Here is a 21,484-nt window from a genome sequence, read left to right as displayed (position 1 = left end):
CTGGGGTTGGTTTTTAAATTGACTTTTCAGGCACAAAACCACAGAAGAATAGGAACCTTCCTACTGAAGGGTGGTTAGAGTTTCCTGCCTCTTTCTTCAGCCCTGTCATAAAAGGTCTCTGCCTAAGAGCAGAGGGTCACTAAAATGTTCTTGTGGCTGTTTAACACTTAATCCTGTGGAGCCAGGCTGGGAGAGCTGGGGGGGGGTTCACCTGGAGAAGAGAAGGCTCCAGGGAGACCTGAGAGCCCCTTCCAGGGCCTGAAGGGGCTCCAGGAGAGCTGGAGAGGGACTTGGGACAAAGGATGGAGGAACAGGACAAGGGGGAATGGCTTAAGTTGAAGGAATGTAGGTTTAGATGGGATATTTTGAAGAAATTGTTCCCTGTGAGGGTGGGGAGGCCCTGGCACAGGTTGCCCAGAGAAGCTGTGGCTGCCCCATCCCTGGAAGTGTCCAAGACCAGGTTGGATGGGGCTTGGAGCAACCTGGGATAGTGGAAGGTGTCCCTGCCCATGGCAGGGGGATGGAACTAGACAATCTTTAGGGTCCCCTCCAATCCAAACCATTCTGTGACTCTACTCCTGAGCAGGCAGCAATAAAACCTTGTGGTGGTTTTGTTGTGGTGGTCCACAAACCTTTATTCTGCATTCTTCCCTCAAGGTCAGCTCCGGGCCAGATTTACACACATACACAACTATATCAGTATTTCTAAATAAATACAGAAACTGTGTGTATCTGAAAAGTTTACCCCCTAAATGCTTTCCAAATCTCCCAGTTCCATAGCTCAAAAAGAGACTGAAGGCAGCAGCATGAGCCACATGTCAATGCAGAGCAGGGCAGCAAAGTGTGGGAACTGCAGCTGATCATCACACACCGACTCCTCCCGTGAGCCCGACCTTGAGGGAGACACTTGGATTCAGTTTGTTACATTCAGGGAGGCCATGAGGGATGTGGCTTCTGGGCAGGCACAGATTTATTTCAGCTGACAGTTTTACATATGATTTCCCAGGCATTTTTCCTCCTGGTAGGGGCCCAAACTGATTCCCAGCTGACTCGTGGTATCCTTGTTTCAAATGACATCTAAATATTTCAGCAATAAATGATACGTAGCACCTGAATTTTTCTGGGTACAGGTTATTTTCACAAAACCAAGTAATAATTAACACTATTAATTATCTTCAGGAGGCTGGCCCAGTTTCCCAGCACTTACTGTACTACCTGTGTTCATCTCATTTGGGAAGAATCCCACCACAGCAGGCAGGTTTGGCTTTTTAACTGGAGTGGAAACTGGTATTAGGAAAGAAAGGGAACTATTTATTTTCTCTAAAAGACAGTAAGGGGAAAAAACCCCCAAACAACCCACAATCAAAGATGCTTTTACCCTGCCCATCTGTTTAGAGGTTCTGAACACTTTTTGCCTGTAACTGTATTATCTGCCTGGTAGAGCAATATTATAAAGATTGGATGAGAAAAGTCAACTTATAGAAGCACAATTCCATTTGGTTTCTCAGTAAACCTGGATTTGTAAAGTGTGTTTAGGTCACTGAATATTGGAGCCCTCGAGGAGACCGATGGCATGAATGAGTTTGACTTTGTGCCTCTCCCTGAGAAATGCTTTTGGAAAAGGACAGTGGAGTGGTGCTTGGAGAATCTGTGTCCTCCTGGGCTGCTGGAAGATGAGCCCTTCATTATATTCTCATTACTCCAGCTCTCAGCACAGAAAGGCAAAAAAAAATAAAGGTCACTAGCTTTTACCATCTGTGCTAAAATGAGTTGAAGGTAATAGAGAACTCCAAGATTTATTGCTTAGCCGCTGATTTGAGGCTTCATGGAAGTAGTAAGACTTTTAATCTGACCTCAACAACTCCTTACTTTATAAAGACATGTTCCAGATCCCCCTGAATTTGATGGAAACACCAGAGCTTCCTTCATCAGGTGCTGGATCAGGCTTCATAGGTTAACTGGAAAAAAAATGAGTCTGGAATACTGACTTCTGGATGTGTTTCACCGAGGAAAAATGGTTTTAAATTGTGAAATACATCCAAGAGTATGGGAAAAAAGTGATATTTGGATATTGTACCATAATAAGTGATAAGTGATTTCTGCCCAGGTGTGGTGTTTAGTAAGATGAGAGACTTCCCTCAGTCCATTTGGAAAACAGAAGTTTCGTTCCACTTCAGCTACCTGAAGATGGGAGAGTGGAAGCTGGGCAAAAGCCTGCCTCAGGTAACTGAAGGAATCATTTTCTCCTCAGTATAGTTCCAGTCATACCCCAGCAGCGACAGAAACTCCTCCTTTCCCTGTCCAACACTGAGTGTGCAAGTGCCTGGTGCTTAATTACTCATTAAATAGAAACTTTTGATGAAACAGAACAAAGTTGGAAATGTTTTTCAAGCAAACACAGGGCTGAAAAGGGGGCTGGAAGAAAGCAATGACTTCTGTAGCCTCTCTGTACCAAGCACAACATTCTGCTTCATCTGTTCCTACTGAACAAGGAAAGTCCTGAGAATTTATCAGCAGTACCAGTCTCATTAAAACAGGTATTTGTTATCTGGGTGTTATCTTTGTTCAGAGACACCTTTTCACTGTTCAAGTCAAGCTGGCACTTGGCAAAGTCTGTCCAGCTGCTTAATTTGATTCATTAAAGCAGCTGACTTGTGCATTCATTAGTGTCTTTGCATCCTGATGAGGCTTTCTGATGGCTTTGCAATTTGCTTTGCAGCTCCTATTCCTTAGAAAACCTCCTCTCCAAACCTGACAGTAACGTCCTGCTGATGGGGAGGAGGGTATGTGGCACATACAACCATGCATGTGGAGCATTCAGGTGGGTTATAGACACCAGTACCAGCTCTTTGCAGGTCAGAATTTGGAGCTTTGCTGGGAGACAGGTTCACTTTGGGTGAGATGGATCTCAAAGGTCAATAGCTCAGCTCCCGGAAAGAAATGAGGTGAGAGAACCTGATTGTGTTGGACACTGCAGCTGACTCAGCAAGGCCAAACGTGCAATCTTTAAATTAAATGCTTTGGAGCTGATTTAATCATCATATGAGCTTTAAACTTTTTAAGCAGGTTTCATCTGACCAAGGGAAGTTATTGCTCAGTAAGGGTTTAATCAGCAGCATCTCTCTCTTTCCACGTCTCTCCCCACCTCTCTCTGCTTTTCTGTGGGAGGCCAGGTGTAAATGCTGTGGGATTTTAATACACACAATTCCAGAACTTCCCCAGTGTTTTAGCTGTAACTCTCCAAAACTCATCAAGCAAAATAAAAATAAGTCTTGCACTTCCGTGCACTGTGAATTGCTCAAAATGAGATAAATGAGGGATAAAGCCATTAAAATCACATGGACAGTGCAATTTTAAAAGCCAAACTTGCACGAAGGGTGAATATGTGTGAATATCCCCATTACCAAACTAAATAAACTCAGTATTTCAGTTCTAAAGGGACTTGACCTCTCAGTGACCACTATATGGGGAGGAAACAGCTGGATTGTTCATACAAATCCCTGTCATGTCAGTCCAGCTTTTATTTTAATGTATTGTGGCCACAGTCCTGTCCCCAGCCCGCTGATTATTGAGGTTTTTCCTGCACTGGCTGTGCCACAGACATGGGCACTGTGAGCTGATTTGCTCTCTGAGGCTTTGAACCATCACTCATTAAAGCCACTCTGCTGCCTTTTGGACCAGGGTAGCAGTAAAACTGTATCAGATCCTCTTTTGCTGCTAAGTTTAACAATTCCCAGTCAAAACTTCTCTTATTTAAGTGTGTGTTGAAATTGCTTTCTCGTATCTGAAATTAAATATTAAGCCCTGGTAACATATTAATTATTTTTTTTTTTAAATTTAATGTACCTTTTAATGAACTGAAGCCAGAGAGGCAGTTTACATCTTTAAAATTCTGATCCTTTAAATCATTGCGAGTTTCATCTCAAACTTACAGAAATCAGTAGATAAATCCTGTGGCTTTCCCGAGAGCTAAGTGCCTGCAATTATAGCTGCAAGGGGAGATTCCAGAGCTGGGAGAAAAAGTTATTTTGAGTTTTTTGCTGGCTGCTTTCCCCCCTCTGCACACAGGGCACCGTTCCTGCCTGGGCAGTGATGAACAGGGCTCTGTGAGTGTTGTGTGGCTTTGATTTGATTTTATTGTTCTCTGCAGTGATAACAACCACTTAGGAATCAAATTCAGCCTTTGCCTGCTGGATTCATGGCTTGTTAAATGCACTTTCTGCTTAAATGATTGTAGCAATTTTGATCTGTGCAGCTCAGCCACGTCCTGAGGAGCGAACATTCATCATCTTGTGAAAATATCCGAGTGTATGGAATTCTGAGTGACTTAATTCCTCAGGCCTCTTTCCCAAAGAAAGGAGTACAGCCCTCCTGCCCACACTGCTCCAGAGAGATCCTACCAGGTGTCATAGAAACAGCTCAGTGCATATCAATTAATTCTTATTCATGAACTAGTCTGACTTCAGCAGGAGGGATTTATGCACATGAGAAGAAAGAATCTTGCTCGGGACAGGAGGAATCCCTGAAGATCAGCTGTATCCGTGTAAATAAATGGCTGCAGGCTAAACCTGCTCAGTCATGCAGGAGTTCAGGGAACAGTTTTAATGCTCTTCTTTCAGTAGAGGATAATTTGATTATTTTTTCAAGTCCTTAATGGCAGGATAGATGATACAATAAATTAAAAGAATGGAGATTTGGAGAAGTGGGGGGAAGGGAAAGCCAGTCCAGTCTCCTCGAGTCGAGGAGGGGATTAACTTGTCCCTGTGTAAAAGTCCAAAGCAAAGTTCTGCCTGACACTGGGAGGGTTTTGGTAGGAGCAGCACGTGCAGGGAGGGAGGGAGGCCTCTCCCTTTGGAGTTCTCAGGATCTCCAGCTGATTTTTAGTAGAGGTTTAAGTGGGGAAGAAAGATATAATCACCAGCTACAAAAGCACCATCAAGGTACATTCCCAGGGATTTCTCCCCTGAGATGGACTGGGTTTGCTTTTGGTGCCCAAAAAGCTGCTGGCTCTGGCTGAGGATTTCCCAGGAATGGGGCCATCCCCAAAGAAGGGCTGTTTCTCCTCCATCCAGTCCATCTGCTTTCCTGTTCTGTAGGAATTATGTTCCCTGGGATCTTAACTCATCCATGTTTAATGGTGAACATGGTGGTGGGTTTAGGTTGACATGACGATCTTAAAGGTCTTTTCCAGCCTTAATGATTCCATGTTTATATCCCATCAGATTTGCTAGACCTGGTCCCAGGTGAGGCAGAGATGGAACAGCGTGGTCCTCAGAACTGAACAAGCCTAACTGGGAGAAAAGTTGCCAAAAATCTAACTCTTTCAGCAGAACTGGAAGCAGAAAATCCAGTGTTATTCTTGGAGTAGGAGAGTGCTTGATGTCTGCCTCTCTTATTTTTTTCCCCTCTTCCCACAGCCTAATTTTCACAGTGCACCTCACCAAATGTCTCCCTGGTTTTGATGTGGAATTCACTCCTGTTTTGTAGCCTTGAAAGCTGCATTTGATGAGAAGATCCCGTTCCCCAAAGAAATTCATGATCCTGAACAAAAAAGCGAAGCAACTCTGCGAGTGAGTGTGGAGAGAAGGCAAGATAAGAAACAAACAGCAAGCAAAGCTGGGAGAAAAATAAACCTCCTCTTGCAGAGGAAGGTGTGTATAAAGAATGCCTGATCCAGGGAAATTGCCTTTGCTCTGTGCCATTAGTTTTTCCACTGTGCTCCCTCTTTTCTTGGGGGGAACATTTTCAGCCATTCCTTGGGATCTCGTCCTTACTCAGCTTATAGGTCTGAACGAGGATCCCAGAGCTTGTCCTGGGCTTTTCATCAAAGGAACTGCAATCAGTGAGGTAATTTTTATAGGTTTTTTTGTCTGGTTTGAATCATTTCTCTGACTGCTGAGGTTTCCAGGCATTTACATGTTCTTGGAGTGTTTTAAGACTGAGAGCGACCAAATCCTCATCTGATTTAAACCAAAGAGTTTGAGTCCAGTGATTTGTCAGTTATTTACCCTCTTCCAAATTTAAGGCTTTCTCTGAGTTTCCTGCTGTAACCCTAAAAAAGAAATGCAAGTGTGAGCCCCGAGAAGAACTTGGTGTTTGCAGGGATTTTCTTCCTATACATGTTCCATCTCCAGGGTTTGATACCCATTAATTCAGATTAAGGAAGTGCTGACCCCCACCTTGATCTCACACTTGTACCAGTGCTTGTATATCCCTTTGTATCATGAAGCCATATGCAAATGGCAATTAGCAGCTGAGCTGGGTGCCTGATTGGATTAGGTGGTGTCAAAACATTAATCATGGCAATCACAGCTCTTCTGCTCTTGGTCTAAAAAAAAAGGAAAAAAATATATTGTGTGTCCTTGGATATAAAAAAAAAAAAAAAGCCAATATTCTGGCACTGTTTTACTCTAATTTTTTTTTTTTTTTTTAATCTGAAGGGTAAGAAATCTCTGTAGACAACCTCATTTCCTATATTTTCTAGCTTAATACCTGTTGTGGATAAATTTGGGGAGAGTAATTGGCGATTCAAGTGCTTGGCTAAACTGACAGAATGTTTTAAGAGGTACTTTCTCTAAAAACTCCAGCTCTAATTCTTTCTCCACTGGGAACTTTGCTTTCCATTAAGGAGCAAGGGCAGGCTGTAGGAAGAAAACAAGGAGCTGGTTTCCAGCCTCAGATGCAGCTTTTGCTCAGGAAATGCTGCTCTCTGCAGTACGTGGGGGAGTGTTTGTCTTCTCATTTCTACTGGAAAATATTTTGTCACTAGCAAATGGGCTTTATTCAAACCAATTTCCATATCTTACTGACATAATGTTACTATGTTGGCTCATCCTCAAGTTTAAGTCAATCTGCAAAATATCCTGTTGTGGAATAATTTGCATGTGTAATTTTCCAGAGCAAATCCTGCAAAGATTTGAGTCACAGTGCATTCAGTAGGACTATTCAGGTTTACATATGCTTTTCAAATTAAATCTGAAGTGCACAGTTGTTTACAAGGTCAAAACCTGTTTTTTTGCCAGCATCCTGTAAACTTCCAAGTCAATAAAATCAATAAAATCTCTCCCTACAAGAACATAGTTGCAGGGTAACATGATAATGGGTAATATCAAATGTGTGTTCATTAATTCAGAGCCATTTTAGCACTGAGTGCCATGGATATGAGTCACAGAATCATGGAATGGTTTGGGCTGGAAGGGACCTTAGAGATCCTCCAGTTCCACCTCCTGTCAAGGTCAGGGACACCTCCCACAAGACCAGGTTGCTCCAAGCCCCATCCAACCTGGCCTTGGACACTTCCAGGGATGGGGAGTCAGTGGTTTAACATGAATAAAGCAATCTGAGGAGAGTTAAGTAATTAAGCCAAAGAATTGAAGAATAGAACTTTAATTTCTATTTCTTTTCTCAGAACTGTATCTCACCTCTCCTGTGAGTGTTCTCTGATAATTTTTTCCAGCTCTCCTGTATTTTTGCCTTAATGACTTTAGGACCTCAATTACATGCATTCCTACATGCTTGATGCTTTCTAAGTGGTGAAAAATTATCCTTGCTCTGAGAAACTCTGAGTTAGATAATTAAAATAATCAAGCAGCACAGCAAAATGAAACAAGCAGCTCTTACCCTGAGCGTGTGGGCAGGTTTGGAGATGGTGTGGCAAAGATCACCAGAGGGTGGGAGCAGCGAGGTTTTTGGGGGGGTCAGGGTGGGTGAAGAGGCAGAGAAGGTTGCTCTGGAGGGTGACAGAAAGATGGATCTGCCGGTGCCACAGGAGCTGAGGGACTTTCCCTTTTGACTGCCTGGTGCTTGCACGGAACATTTTCTTCTACATATCACTTAAACTTAATTTCAGACCTGAGGAGTTTCAAGCAGAGGCCAATTTTTAAAAATTGATCTGCTGGAGCGATGCCCTTTCTTGCCTGGCAGGAGTGGAAAGCAATTGTTGCTCACCTGTCCCAGATTGGAGCTCTGCGGGTCTGAGGTGCAGATGGGAGGCAGCTCTGCTTGGACCTGGGACATAGGCTTGATTATTTCTGCCCTCAGGGCTTGAAACTAAATCTTTATCCTCTTGAACAAAGAAGATCCCCACCCTCCCACAAGAGGTCCAGTCTGAGGTGATGGCAATAAACTGGACTTTAAACAGTGTCTACAGAAAAGCTTTTTTGCTCAATTTCAGAAGTTTCTAAAACATTATTTATGGCATTCTCTTCCTTTTAAGCTTGAGCAAGCTCAAATTTAAAATGTGCAGAGTGACAATGAGTGTTTGTAAAACGGCCACAAATAACGTTTTTTGTGCAGACACAGCTCTCACAGGCTGGGTGATACATTACTGAGGCACAACGGGCTTGTCAACACCTCCTGTAAGTGACAGCAGCCTTATCTCAGACTCATCCAGATTAAAAGCTTCCTAGATGTTCTATCATATATTTCCAGTGCTTTTAATGTCACAATATTTCTCTGGGTTAGACTGGATTGCTTTTAGGCTAAAGCTGTTTTGTTCACGGGTGTGTTCAGCTGGTGAGAGACTGAGGAATGGGTCTGGATTTGCAGCGTGCCCCAGGTAAAGGCTGGGCTCAACCACAGCCCCTGTGCCGACTGAGGGGGATTACACAAGTTCCTTTGGATTTCTTGTGCTGTGGGAAGAAAGGCAAAAGGCACAGGACAGAGCAATTCCTCGTGGAGCCACGCAGGATGAGATTGTCGCAAGCCCCTTGTAACAGATTGGTTACAAATGCAGAGCTCTGAACTCTGTCACAAAAGTGGTTTCAGGGTAAACAAAAATGTTGGGGAAATTGAGACAGAAGTGAGCATTTCTTAAGGTCTCGTTACCCCATTAAACTGAAAGTTGTTCCCTCCATTAATTTCTTCCAAAGGCAGCCCAGTGAACATTCCTCACCTGTTGAGGCCCTTGGTGCATTAATCAAATTGTTTTTCATGTTAAGCTTATCCATGTCCTTGTTTTAGTCTTTATTTTCCAAGGCAAACCTACTTTAAAACCAAACAGTGGTGAGGTGTGACGCTGTTTTCCAAGGAGTCGTCCATGCTAATCCTTTCAAGGGCTTTTGGGAACAGAGAATGTATTAGTTGGATACAGCAGAGCAGTTAGTGAGAGCCATTAGCAGAAGAAAGTTAAATATTTTAAGTCATGTTTGGTATTCCCAGTGCTTAAATCCAGCTTACTTTTGCTTAAGCTTTAGCAGAGCCCTGCGTGGGCCTCGGCTCTTCTCCCACAGGACCAGTCAGTTCCTGATTGATCTCAACAGAAGCTGTTTTGGAAAACTTGAATTAAAGATATATTTATCTCTGAGACTTAATGTGTGTGGGCACTGATCCAAAGCCCATTAAAGTAAATGGGAAAAGTCCCATTGGTTTTATTCCTTTTCAGATGATGCCTTTAGGATGGTGCAGGTGATGAACAGCGTGATGGGTTTGGTGAGGGATTCTCAAAAGAGCTGCTGAGATGCTTTTAAAATCCCTGCCTTCAGCTCCCCGAGGTGATTGACGTTTATACTCTGGGTTGAGACATCAGAGATATCCTGTTTCTTTGTATCCTGCTTGTCCAGCCATAAATAAGATCCCCATAAAAGCAAATAAATATGCTGTGGCAGTTCTCTGAATGGAGGAAAAGGGTGTGTGAGCGTTCATGATCCTTTTGAAGTGGAATTCTAAGCCAATATCTGAAAGTGACATTTCGAAAGGAAAGTTTGACTTGGGCTTCGAAGGATCAGTGAAAAAATTCTTATTCTTTAAATGTCACTTAAGGGCAGATTTCTACCAGCACCTTTAGTGATTTTGACTTAAAAATTGTGGATGGGGGCACAACACAATTGAAAATCCAGGCTCATCATTGCCATGAGAGCCACTCTCTACTTGCTACAGAGTATTTCTCAATAATTAAAATAATGTACAGGCTTGGTATGTGTGTAAGAGTGATACAACATTTGTGTATATAACATTTGCTGCCCAAATCAGGGAAACCAGACAATCATGTTTCTCAGGAGGAAAGAAACACTCTCTTAGTCATAAAACAATTTTCATTGTGTCCTTGATTGGGGCATTTAAAGGAATATGTTACCTTAAGCCAAATTATATCTGGAAGAAAGCCATAGATAGGAATTTTAGCTTTTAATTTTACATGGATTTTTCTGTGACTAGCTGTGACATCCATTCAGACACAGAAGTTTACTTTAGGAGGCTGATTTACACACAGTCCTGCTACAGGTCAGAGATAACACTCCCAGAAGACAGAGCCAAGTTCCCTCCATGAGTAAAGACACGGAGCAATAAAACTTGAGAAAAGTCAGTCTTGTTTTATCTAATTTTCTCAGGCAAGAGTAGGAATTTGAAGATAAATCACTTCCCCGGCTTCAGTAATTTAATTGGTTTCAATCATCTGGAGGGGAAAAAGTGTGATAAGGACAAGTGCTTAATGGCAAGGCTCTGCTTTCACTGCTCTTGGGATGTCCCTGGCTGGGGGACAGGGCTCTGTCCCTGTGGTGGTGCTGGGTCTCCATCAGGCTCTTCATCCTTTTTGGTGCTGCTCCACTTCTTGAAATGGGGCAGTGGGGGTTTGAGGGACAAGCACTAAAACCAGCTTTGAGATGCTGGTGAGTATCTCCTGATCTGCTGCTATGTCTCCTGTGTAAGGGATTTTCTGCTACTGACATAAATTGCAGTACATTATTATTATTATTATTATTATTATTATTATTATTATTATTATTATTATTATTTTAAAGTGTTTTTCACATGGTAACAACTACAAATCAATGTAGGAAATAACTCTAAAAGAAGGAGCACAGCCTCTTCTCCCAGGCAACAAGGGACAAAGAGGAAACGGCCTCCAGCTGTGCCAGGGGAGGTTCAGGTTGGGTGTCAGGAGGAATTTCTCCCTGAAAAGGGTGCTCAGGCACTGGAAGGGGCTGCCCAGGGAGGTTTAGAGTCCCCATCCCTGGAGGTGCCCAAGGAAGGACTGGCAGTGGCACTCAGTGCTCTGGGCTGGGGGACAAGGTGGGGATGTGGCACAGGGGGGATCCATGGGCTGGGAGGGCTTTTCCAACGGTAACAATTCCGTGATTCTGTGCAATGGATTAATTTAAACAGATGTTAAAATTCCCTGCCAAATCAATCACTCCTGCCCTTCAGAGACACACTGATTATGTGGGCTCTTCCCTTGAATACAATGTTGAAGAAACCAAAAAGCCTTTAGAATTAAATAGCCATTGTTTAAAGCTTGATCCTACATCTTTGGCTTCAACACAGGCAAAATCAAATCCTTAGCTGAGGGTTTCCTGTTGCACAGTGTGTTTGGAGCTCTGCAGGAACACCTCAACCCCAGCCCTGCTGACAGTGGGACGGGGCAGGTGATGGCTGCAGACCTCAGTCCTTGGCTGCTGGGCTGCATTCCAGCTGAGCTGGGATCCCTGAGCATCCCAAACCAAGACCTTGGTCCCTATGGATCGTATTTTGTGGCCATGCACACACAGGTAGGACCTGACACCCAGTTATTGTGTGTACAAACCTTACCCACGAGCTCCTCACTAAAACTACTGGGAGAATGAAGCATTCGTTCCTGTCACAAGAGATTCTGCTCTCAAATTTACATCCTGTGTCAGAAATTTCCTGTAGCTCCAGTCTCTCCTCAACCTTCCCTAAAAAAGTGTTTTAAACTGTCTTGTTTCAGCTGAGTAAGACAGTGAAAGATTAAAAAAATTACTTCAAAAGGCAATTCTACAGTTTTTGATAATACTTTTTAAATGTGTGCAACCTGCATGGAACAGATGAATTCATGTTTTAACAGCAGGGGTATTTGCATCTCAAAACTTAGAAAGGCATTAAGCCAATTTTAATTATTTTTATCATTCTAATATGATCTTAACAGGCCCAGTCAATGATTTGCACTTAGAATAAAAAGTACTCAGCATACTGGATGCTGCTTTGAACCACTGTTTCCTGCCACAGCCCTTTCCAGGCTCTCTGAAAAATTACCAAGGGACAACCTGGCTTTTATGGTGTATTCATAGACCAAAGGTTTATGATGCAAGTCTGGTCACTCAGGCAGGAGATCTGTAGCTGTTATAATTTGTTTCCCTCATTATCAGAAATACTTAAACAGCCAAGTTGCATTAACCAGCATCTCTGTGCCTGCTGCCAGGTGTCCTGCAGGCAGGCCCTGGCACGGAACTCTCTGCTCAGGCTGCCTGTTGCTACAAGATGGGTAGGAGCAGAGCACTGACTGCAGGTGGCCACCACACTGAACGAATTTCATCTCCAAAGGCTGGAAAAAATGACAGTCAGAAGAATAGAGCGAGATGAGTAGGGAACTGAAGAGAGGGGGGAAAATAGGCTGTAATAAACTGAACCACTGATGGAGTGGCATAAAGCAGCTGAGCTGTACTGCTGGTGACATCGGTGGGGGTGCTCTGGAACTGCACCTGTTTGTATTCACAAATACAAATGGGAATCAAATCGTCAAAGGTTTCAAAATCCGAGTGTTCTCAACAACAGCCAAACACACAAGTGACTTAAAAATCACCTGTATCTCTGTGTGCTGCCCACACTGACTCTGCCCCTCTGCCCCTTCAGGTGGGACCCCCCTGCAGAGCTGCCTCCAGCCCTGGGGAACAGCACAGGAAGGACTTGGAGCTGCTGGAGAGAGTCCACAGGAGGCATCAAGATGATCAGAGGGATGAAGCAGTTCTGCTGGGAGGAAAGGCTGAGGGAACTGGGATTGTTCAACCTGGAGAAGAGAAGCTTCAGGGTGATCTAATTGCAGCCTTTCAGGACCTGAAGGAGCTAAAAGAAAGTTGGAGAGACTGTTGACAAGGGCCTGGAGTGGCAGGACAAGGGGGAATGGATTCAAACTGACAGAGAGCAGGTTTAGATTGGATATTAGGAAAAAATCCTTCCCAATTAGGGTGGGGAAGTCCTGGCACAGGTTGCCCAGGGAAGCTGTGGCTGCCCCATCCTGGAAGTGTCCAAGGTTGGGTTGGATGGGGCTTGGAGCAACCTGGGCTAGTGGAAGGTGTCCCTGCCCATGGCAGGGGTTGGAACTCGATGATCTTTAGGGTCCCTTCCAACTCAAACCATTCTCTGATTCTATGACAGTTTCAGCTCTTGATATCAATTTATTAGAGAACCAAAGATCTCATTGACACACTAAATTTCTTTTTTTTTTTTCATATTTTTCTTTTGAAATTAATTTTATTCGGTATTACCCTGTGAAGAAACTCAGAAGGTGAACAGCCAGATTTGCCATGTTATGCTGAGCTGTGTTTTAAGTTTTTTGAGCAGTCTCTGAGCCTGTTAGTGATGGTGAGAGCATTGTAGGGGCGGGATGAATTTGGTCATAAATCACTGCACATGTCTGAGGCACAGGAGGATAGATTAGGTCTTAATGCTGAAGCTGTGGCTTCATTTTATTTTCCCCTCTGCACAGGCAGGGTCGATAGCGGCCTCAGCAGCCACCAGGTTGTATTTATAGGAGGGCTCCAAGTGGGGGGAAGGATGTGAAGCATCACCATGTCTGTCTTTCTGTCTGTCTGCTCACCTTGAGGGGGTGAATTTTAGTTGAAGGTGTGCTGGGATGCAGGCAGAGGAAAAAAAAGAAAAAGGAGGGGAAAGAAGAGGAAAAAAAAGAGAGTTTTGCTATCGCATTCTTTTCACACACTCTTCAGCCTCTAATTCTTCTCTGTGTCTGCCAGTGGCTTCCACCTGCTGAGGTTTGCCATAAAATGACAAGGCATCCTCTGCTCTGTGAACCTGCCAGGGATGCTGCCAGTTTTCACAGACATCTAATTTCCTTCCCCATCACCTTTACAGAGATTGCACTAACAGGCTGTTTGGAAGGGGAGAGCGTTATTGATCTCCCTCAACTTTGTGTTTCATTAGAACAGACCTCTGGGCACAAAGCCAACCCTCGGAACATTTGCAGCTCTTCACAAAGCAGCAGAGGTACAGTGCCACGAGCTTCAGGGGATTATGGATGTGTTTTGTGGATGGCTAATGACACCATTACACAGCTACTTCGTGTTGTTCAAATGGAGATGATGATCTCCTAACGTTTTGGTTCCCGGCCGAGGAGCTCTCCCTGCTCCAGCCACTTTTGTCTGACACATCATAAAAAAAATAAAATAAATTTACATTTATTCTTGCCAATGTCCTCCACCTTCAAGAGGGATTCATCAGGAAAGAATGGTATTTCCATAGCAACGAGGAATTTTTTTTTCCGGTGGCTGTAAAACTGGTGAATTTCCAAGGCACAAAAGCTTGTTCAGAGCCTAGAAGTACCTGGATGGAAAACAAAACAGATGGTAAATTCTCTGCAGTTTTTTTTTCAATATCATTTCTTTTTGCCAGTTATTCTCCACTTTCCCCTATGTCCTGAATGTTTGCTTTACACTGAGTTTATGATCCATGACAGATCCAAGATGTTGCTCAGTGGGGCTGGAATTCAGCACCACCACGTTCACAGGACCAGCTGATCTGTGAGGGACAGGGCAGCTTTAAGCTGCTCTGAAAATCAGTGGTTTCCTTTAGATTCCCAGCCCTAGGAAACATTTCTTAATATTGTTATGCAGAATGATATTTTATAAAGCTTGGGGAGTTGTGATAGAGGGAACTCACCAAGCAAAGAGTCTCTGCCCTGTAAATGTTGTCTAAGGATGCACCTTCCTGCACCCTGGAATGCGGCTCTTGGCAGGAATATTTGCTGAGGTATCAATGCCGCATTTTTTGCAGGGAATAAGATCTGGTGTTTTAATATAAATGGGGTTTCTCCACATACGTGAAATACTAATTATTGCCTTCATCATCAATGACAAGACATAACTTTGGGCCTCAATTCAAGCCATTTTTCTGCCAGTCACGAGAACTGTCAGATTTTGCAACTGTTGCAGAGGAGGAGAAGTCCAGCTTAGTCTGAACTTGGGCTGTGCAAGTGTTGGAACAAAGGAATTGCAGTTCAGCTGGGCCTGGCTTAGTGATGTTCAGGAGGCAGAAGTCTTAAGTAATATATTTGCTTTTTATCTCCATTCTTCTTTCCATTGCCTTTTGTTGTTTTTCACAAGGTAAAAAGGGAAGGCTTGACATAGAGAAATTACAAGGGTGTTCATGGTATCAAGCTCTCATCTTGCTTCTCATAATTTAAATAAAAGCAAAGAATTGGGAGAATCTTCCCTGCACAATTCCAGGACACCCAGGACTGCTGTGCCCTGACAGTTCCCTCCATTTTTGTGTTACACCTTGGGAATGTAAATTTTGCCTGTAAGTGAATTTCTGCTTTAAGGACCATTTTCTGGTCCTTAAGCTGCTTTTCAGCGTGTTTTAATGCACAAAAAGTGATTTGCTACATCTAGGAAGGATACTAAGAGGGGACTGGAGGTAACTTGACTTCATTTTTGAAGGAGTTTGCCGGTTTCAAATTTTCATTTGTTACCAGCACATGCTCAGTTGTAAACCCCTTTTCTTGAGCATATCCATTGTCACTTAAATGGGCCATTTGATGGCTTCCATTTGCCAAATGCCTGCAGGGGAAATAATAACCACAGTTAAAACAGCACATAGTTACAATATGCTCTGAGCATGAGTTTTAAAACGAAATACCACGTCTCAAGTGGAAGAAGTTAAAACCACACACTATTTCAAATGTTACTGTCAATGATTATTTCTGCTGGGTCCTTGCAGATAATACATCTTACACATATAAAACCCATATAAAATCTCAGGCAGACTTTCTCCTTATAATTTAAGATTGTGATTTAAGAATGTATTTTACTAAGCTGGGTCACTATTCTTTGCTGCAAGATGGACTAAAAAGTAGGAGTGATGGGTCAGTGGCCTGTGGTGGCTGATCCTGAGGCTTGACCACATTTCCAGCTTCCAAGGGGCAAATGCAGCCTGTTCTGGATTTTGGGTAGTGGATTTGAAAAGGGAAAAATAAAAGTTATTTCTTCATTGGGTGGAGAAGTGACTTATTCTTGTAAAAGAATGAATCATGGACTCCCATATCGGAACACAGCAGAAGTCTAGTAGGTTGTATTGTTTATTATATCACAGTTAACTGATCTTCAGCCACTCTTCCCTCTCCCTGCAGTCCTTCTGCTGGGATTTTTCAAGGTCTCTGAATAAAATAAAGCATTAAAACAAACAAGTACTTCTACTTCAGAAAGAATCCTGATTCCTCATCCCAGCTTTCCTTGTTCTCCACCCATAGACAGTTCAAGTCCCTCACTATTGTAGTAGAGTTTAGTACTGATGAACTGGGGAATAATAATCACATTTCCTTTCTTTATTTCTCTACTGTAAGACAGAATATTTGGGACTTTATTACAGCACTATATGATGGCAACCAGGAAATGGGTGCTCAGGGGAGGCAGGAAATCCCTACACCCTTCCATAATAACATTTTTAACAATATGCCTTTAATGACAAAAATTCCTGCTGTTTTATGATGTGAAAACTGAGGTGTTTCTTAAATTATGAGTTTGAATCAGATCATTTGTAGGAGATGCAAATGGGTGCCATACAAAGAAGAGAAATTCCTATTTCTACTGATTACACAATTGGTATTTTTATTGAGGTCTTCAGAAATGAATGATGGAAAGTCTTGGGTAAGGAAAGGCATTTAGAGAACTATGTAGTAGTGTCACTATAATATCCATGGTGTGTTTGGATTTTTCTTATTCAAATAAATACTAACAGCAGGGAAGGTCAGTTAAATTGATAAAAATATGGAATTGTTAATGTTCTGTGACATTACCTATGGCTGTGGTATTTTCTAATGCCAAGGACATTTAGCAGCTGATGAAAACCCAAAGTTCACAGTAATGATTAGCATTAAGTAAATTCTCCTTTCTTCCTTTGCCTGTATAGACTTCATGCTTTTTTTGGGGAGGGCTGAAAAAGACCACTACGTGTGAGAGAGATGGAATAATCACAGAAAGCAAGCAAGATGTAATTCCTGAAATTAAAAGCTCATTACTAATAGTTAAGTACTGGTTTTTTATCCATTAAGTGCTAAAAAAGATGAGAAAACTAGAATTTCAGAATAAAAAATCTGTTTCTCTGACAGCTTGTTCTTTGCCCATGCAATAATCATCTGCTCATCTTAATGCAACTATCAAGGAGATGTATTTGAAATCCATATTGATTAATTCAGGCCCGCTGTGACCTGGTACCTAAATTCTTTCTTTTGTCAGCTTGCTGGAATTGGAAGAAAATATCTGATCTGGAATGATTTTTACATGAATTTTTTAACAGCGAGACCTTCACTTGTATTTAGCTGCAGGACCAATGTTTTAGTCTCTAACTCTGACCTGCCAGCAGAGGTGATTAACTTCTGCTGCTTTTTGGGACAAAAAAGGACTCCAGTGAAGCTCTTCTATGTTGGAAACACTTTTTTTCCCTTTTTTTTTCTTTCTTTCTTTTTTTTTTGTTTTTTTTTTTTTTTTTGTTCTTAATCCAGCAGCTGGTTTGTATTTGCTTGTTTATTTGCTGAATTCTTTTAGACACAACGTGAATCTTTTTCTTCTTTATCTGGAGTATTGCCAACAACTTCCTGATGGATATTCCATCTTGCCTTTGCCTGGTGATGATCTGACAACCAGACTATAAAATAGACACTGTAAAGACATCTTTGTTTAGAGCCAAATATCAAACATTGGCTAATTGTTTACCCAAATTCCAGTGGAGCTGTGATGTTAAAATGACACCTCTTTATGTAGATGTGAGGCAGTAAATACATTTTTTTTGTGGGATTTTACATGGAGAGAGGGCTCACTTTTTGGGATACCAGTGTTTACAATTATTCCATTCAATCATGGCATTCTGTCAATAGTTTTCTGTGAAAAGCACAGTGGGGAATCTGGGAAAGAGCTTTGGCATCTCCAGCAGAATTCAGGCAGAACTGAGATACCTTAAGTCCAAAATCATAAAGTAAAAGCACAGAAACCCATCTCTGCAGGGAGGTCAAAAATGTTTGAGTCCTCTTTGATTGAGATGATCCAGAGAAAAAGTTTTCCCCTTTTTTTGGAGGGATATGGAGGATATCAGTTAACAGGGGGATATATTTACAGTTGTAGTTCTTAAAATGAGAATAAGAAAGAAATTCTTGCATAGAATGAAAGAATTTGCACCATCATTGTTTCAGATCAGCTTCCTGAGATATTTTCCTCCTCCATCCATTGTCTCTGCCCTCAAAAAGCTTATCCAGAGCTCCAGATACCTCTCTAGGAGCACTGTGCCTACTGGGAAATGAGCAGTCCTGTTATTAAAGCTTTTCAAAGTTTCCATCTTGTGAACTTGTACAGACCTAATAAAAGTCATTTCTCCAGACTTTCTGAATTCTAAAGGCCTGCTGAAAGCAATTCAAGGGTTTCACAGAACCACAGCATAGTCTGGGTTGGAAGGGACCTTAAAGCTCATCTCATTCCACCCCCTGCCATGGGCAGGGACACCTTCCACTAGCCCAGATTGCTCCAGCCTGGCCTTGGACACTTCCAGGGATGGGGCAGCCACAGCTTCTCTGGGCAACCTGTGCCAGGGCCTCCCCACCCTCCCAGGGGAGAATTTCTTCCTCACATCCAACCTAACCCTCCTCTCCTTATCACAGAACTCACAAAGTTTTTTACAACGCAAACTTTCCCAGCAACTTAAGCACAGGAATGAGGTGAGTTCTTTTTTTAACACAACAAAGATTTGAGGAGGCACAAATCAGTTGTGCTCCATCACCTTTTCTGACCCACCTGCAGCGAGTTCAGTCAGGTTTTGCTGCTGATCACAGTTACTCAGCAAATTAGAAATGATGGCAATATGACATGTGCTCCTAAGAGCTATATTCCTGCCAGCCCAGAAAAACAGGAGCTGAGCTTTTGATTTTTGGTATTTTCAATAAGCCATTGCAGTGGTTCAGCAACAAAAGGAATTTAATACAAGCAGACCAAACCATCCTTATCACGTTTTGCACATACTCCACTAAAACTGCAAAGTTTTGCTAGATGGAATTATTTTAATGATGATATTAAAAGTTCTTCTCTAGAGAAGCATCTCTCCCCACTACAGAGGTGCTAAATAAGCAATATTTCCTCATATTTGTAAGCAATTCCAGTGAAAGTTCTTTAAAAGATGATATGTTGGCATTCTGGCTCTAAAATTGGACTGTGATCTGCATTGCTTTTTGTGTCTTACTCTTTTAGAGATGGGAAATAGTTGAACTATTTCTACCAGGGCTATGGGAAATGATTTGGTATTGCTGTTAAAGCTAATCATTATTCACATATAAACTGCCCCTTTACTGTTTCTCATATCCAATTTTTGGAAGAAAATATTGATGATGACACCGAAATAACTTGGCAAGGCTTTGAAGAAGCTCTGCAGAGCTATTACAGGGATAAATTGCAGAACTGAGGTGCACTCAGTAACCATGTCAAGGGAATGTCAAGAGATAAAGTTCAGTGGAGGATTTCTCAGTTTCAATCTTTCCAGGGAGTTTGTGCATGTTATTGTAACCAAATTCATCTTAGACATGCTATGTCCTGATTCCTGTTTTCTGTCATTCCAGAATGGAAAGAAACTGAGATGCTGCAGTTGTGAAAATGGAAGTAAAAGGTTATTAACCATTTCAAAGGACAGAATTTCTCAGTTAAGTTTAGATAAATGCTGCCCTAAAACAGCCAAGTTAATACTTGCTGTATTAACATCAAGTCCTGGGAAGGCAGCAAATCTCCAAAGGGCTGCATGGAAAGCAGCACCGAGAAACTCGGGATATGAGGAAAGCAAAGCAGTGCTGTGAGTCTGAGGGAGAGAAGAATGGATGCAAGGTGAGTTCAGACTCACATCTGCATAACCTTGGGCATGTAAAAATGTGTCATCACAGATCAGTAACTGGGGAGGAGAAGCAAAGCAAATTCAGCTCAGCCTTCCATAAAAACCCAGCTGCCATTCCCTGTGTACCCAGAAAGGATCCATCTGTTTGGATACAGTACTGACATGGAAATGTTCGGGTTGATGCTCCATCTCATGCTGGAAAAAAGCCCTTTTTTGTGCTGAACATGATGACAAACTCCCCTCTCCAATGGATATCCCTGTGCTCATCCTGCCATCCTGCTCTTCACACCCTTCCCTGCTGAAAACCTTGTTGAAAAGGCCTTTCATATCCAGGCTCCTCTGAGGTTTGGGCACAAGACACCATTTTCACTTATGATGGGGGAGCTTTTGAGTGAAAGGGAAGGAAGATCCTGGGCAGAGGTGGAATTTCAGAGTGCTAAAACTTCAGGGCAATGATTCTCACCCCACCTCACCCTGCGATCAGTGAGGAACTCTGTCTTCTTCACTAGAATATCTGCACACAAACAAGAATTATGTTTTCTCTTTCCTACAGTTTGGGGGGGAAAAAAAGCCATTTCTATTTTTAAAACTTGCAAATGCCTCAATACATTAACACTCTTTTATGTGAAAAGCAAAGACTGTCTGCAAATCCAGACAAACAAATCACTAGACAAAGGAAAATGGTTGTGTTGTCTTTGGTTGTGAAACAGCAACTGAATGGTTAAGTTGATTTATAATTTCTTAAGCCTTTTTAGCACATCTATAACTTAATTTGCCTTGTACAGACACGAGCAAAGGCTGCTGTTTCCCTTCTTCTGATATTTTCTTTTATTTTCTTAGGGCTTTGCCATTAAAGCCACTTTAATCTTTGCAGATAAATCTTCAGGTTTTCAATTTTTTTTTCTCTCTGAAGACTCCAGCTGCCTTAAGTCTTTCCATTTCATCATGTTTTAATATTTTAGACAATTTGAAGCCTTATTTTTAAATGGATATCATTAAGATTAGGCTCTAATAAGTGCTAATCTTTCCCTCCAACCAGGGAGCAAAGCCTATCTTAAACCTGAATGGCTTGAGACAAGTTCATTTTTTTTAACCTTACAAAGTGAACAAATAAAACACTACCCAGCAGCTGCATTCAGGGGAACCTCTGAACATAATCCCTTCCATTTATTACTGCAAAGTGCTTTTCTTTGTAGGTATCAACCTGCTTTACCTTCAGATGTGGAGGCTGCAGGTTTTAGACTCACCTGAAACTTGGTGGTGAAACCTGAAACTCACCTGATCTCACAAAAAACTTGAAACTTGGCTCCATTTTTGGATATTTTTGGTTGGATTTCGGGGGAAGCAGGGCTGAGAAAAGGCACTGTGTGCTTTTGCTTCAAGGCACATAAGCACAAATGCCCTGGTCTCCACAGCACTCCTCAAGGTGACCAACATCTCTTTTAATCAGGTAAACTCTGATGGTTTGAGGTCTGTGCTTAGCTGAACCCAAGATTTGTAATCAAACAAGGAGCTCTGACTGAGCAAGGAAACCCCTATTTATGAAAAATGCTAAAAAAGTACCGAATATGACAATTTTCATGTGTTGTTCTGGGAAGTGGGAAGGACGGTTTTGACAGGAAATCAAACCCTGCTTGGGTTTGTCTTCCCAATGGACTTAACC

The sequence above is a fragment of the Pseudopipra pipra genome, chromosome 10 (genome assembly GCF_036250125.1).
Source record: "Pseudopipra pipra isolate bDixPip1 chromosome 10, bDixPip1.hap1, whole genome shotgun sequence".
Taxonomy (NCBI): Eukaryota; Metazoa; Chordata; class Aves; order Passeriformes; family Pipridae; genus Pseudopipra; species Pseudopipra pipra.
This window is presented reverse-complemented; position numbering follows the sequence as displayed.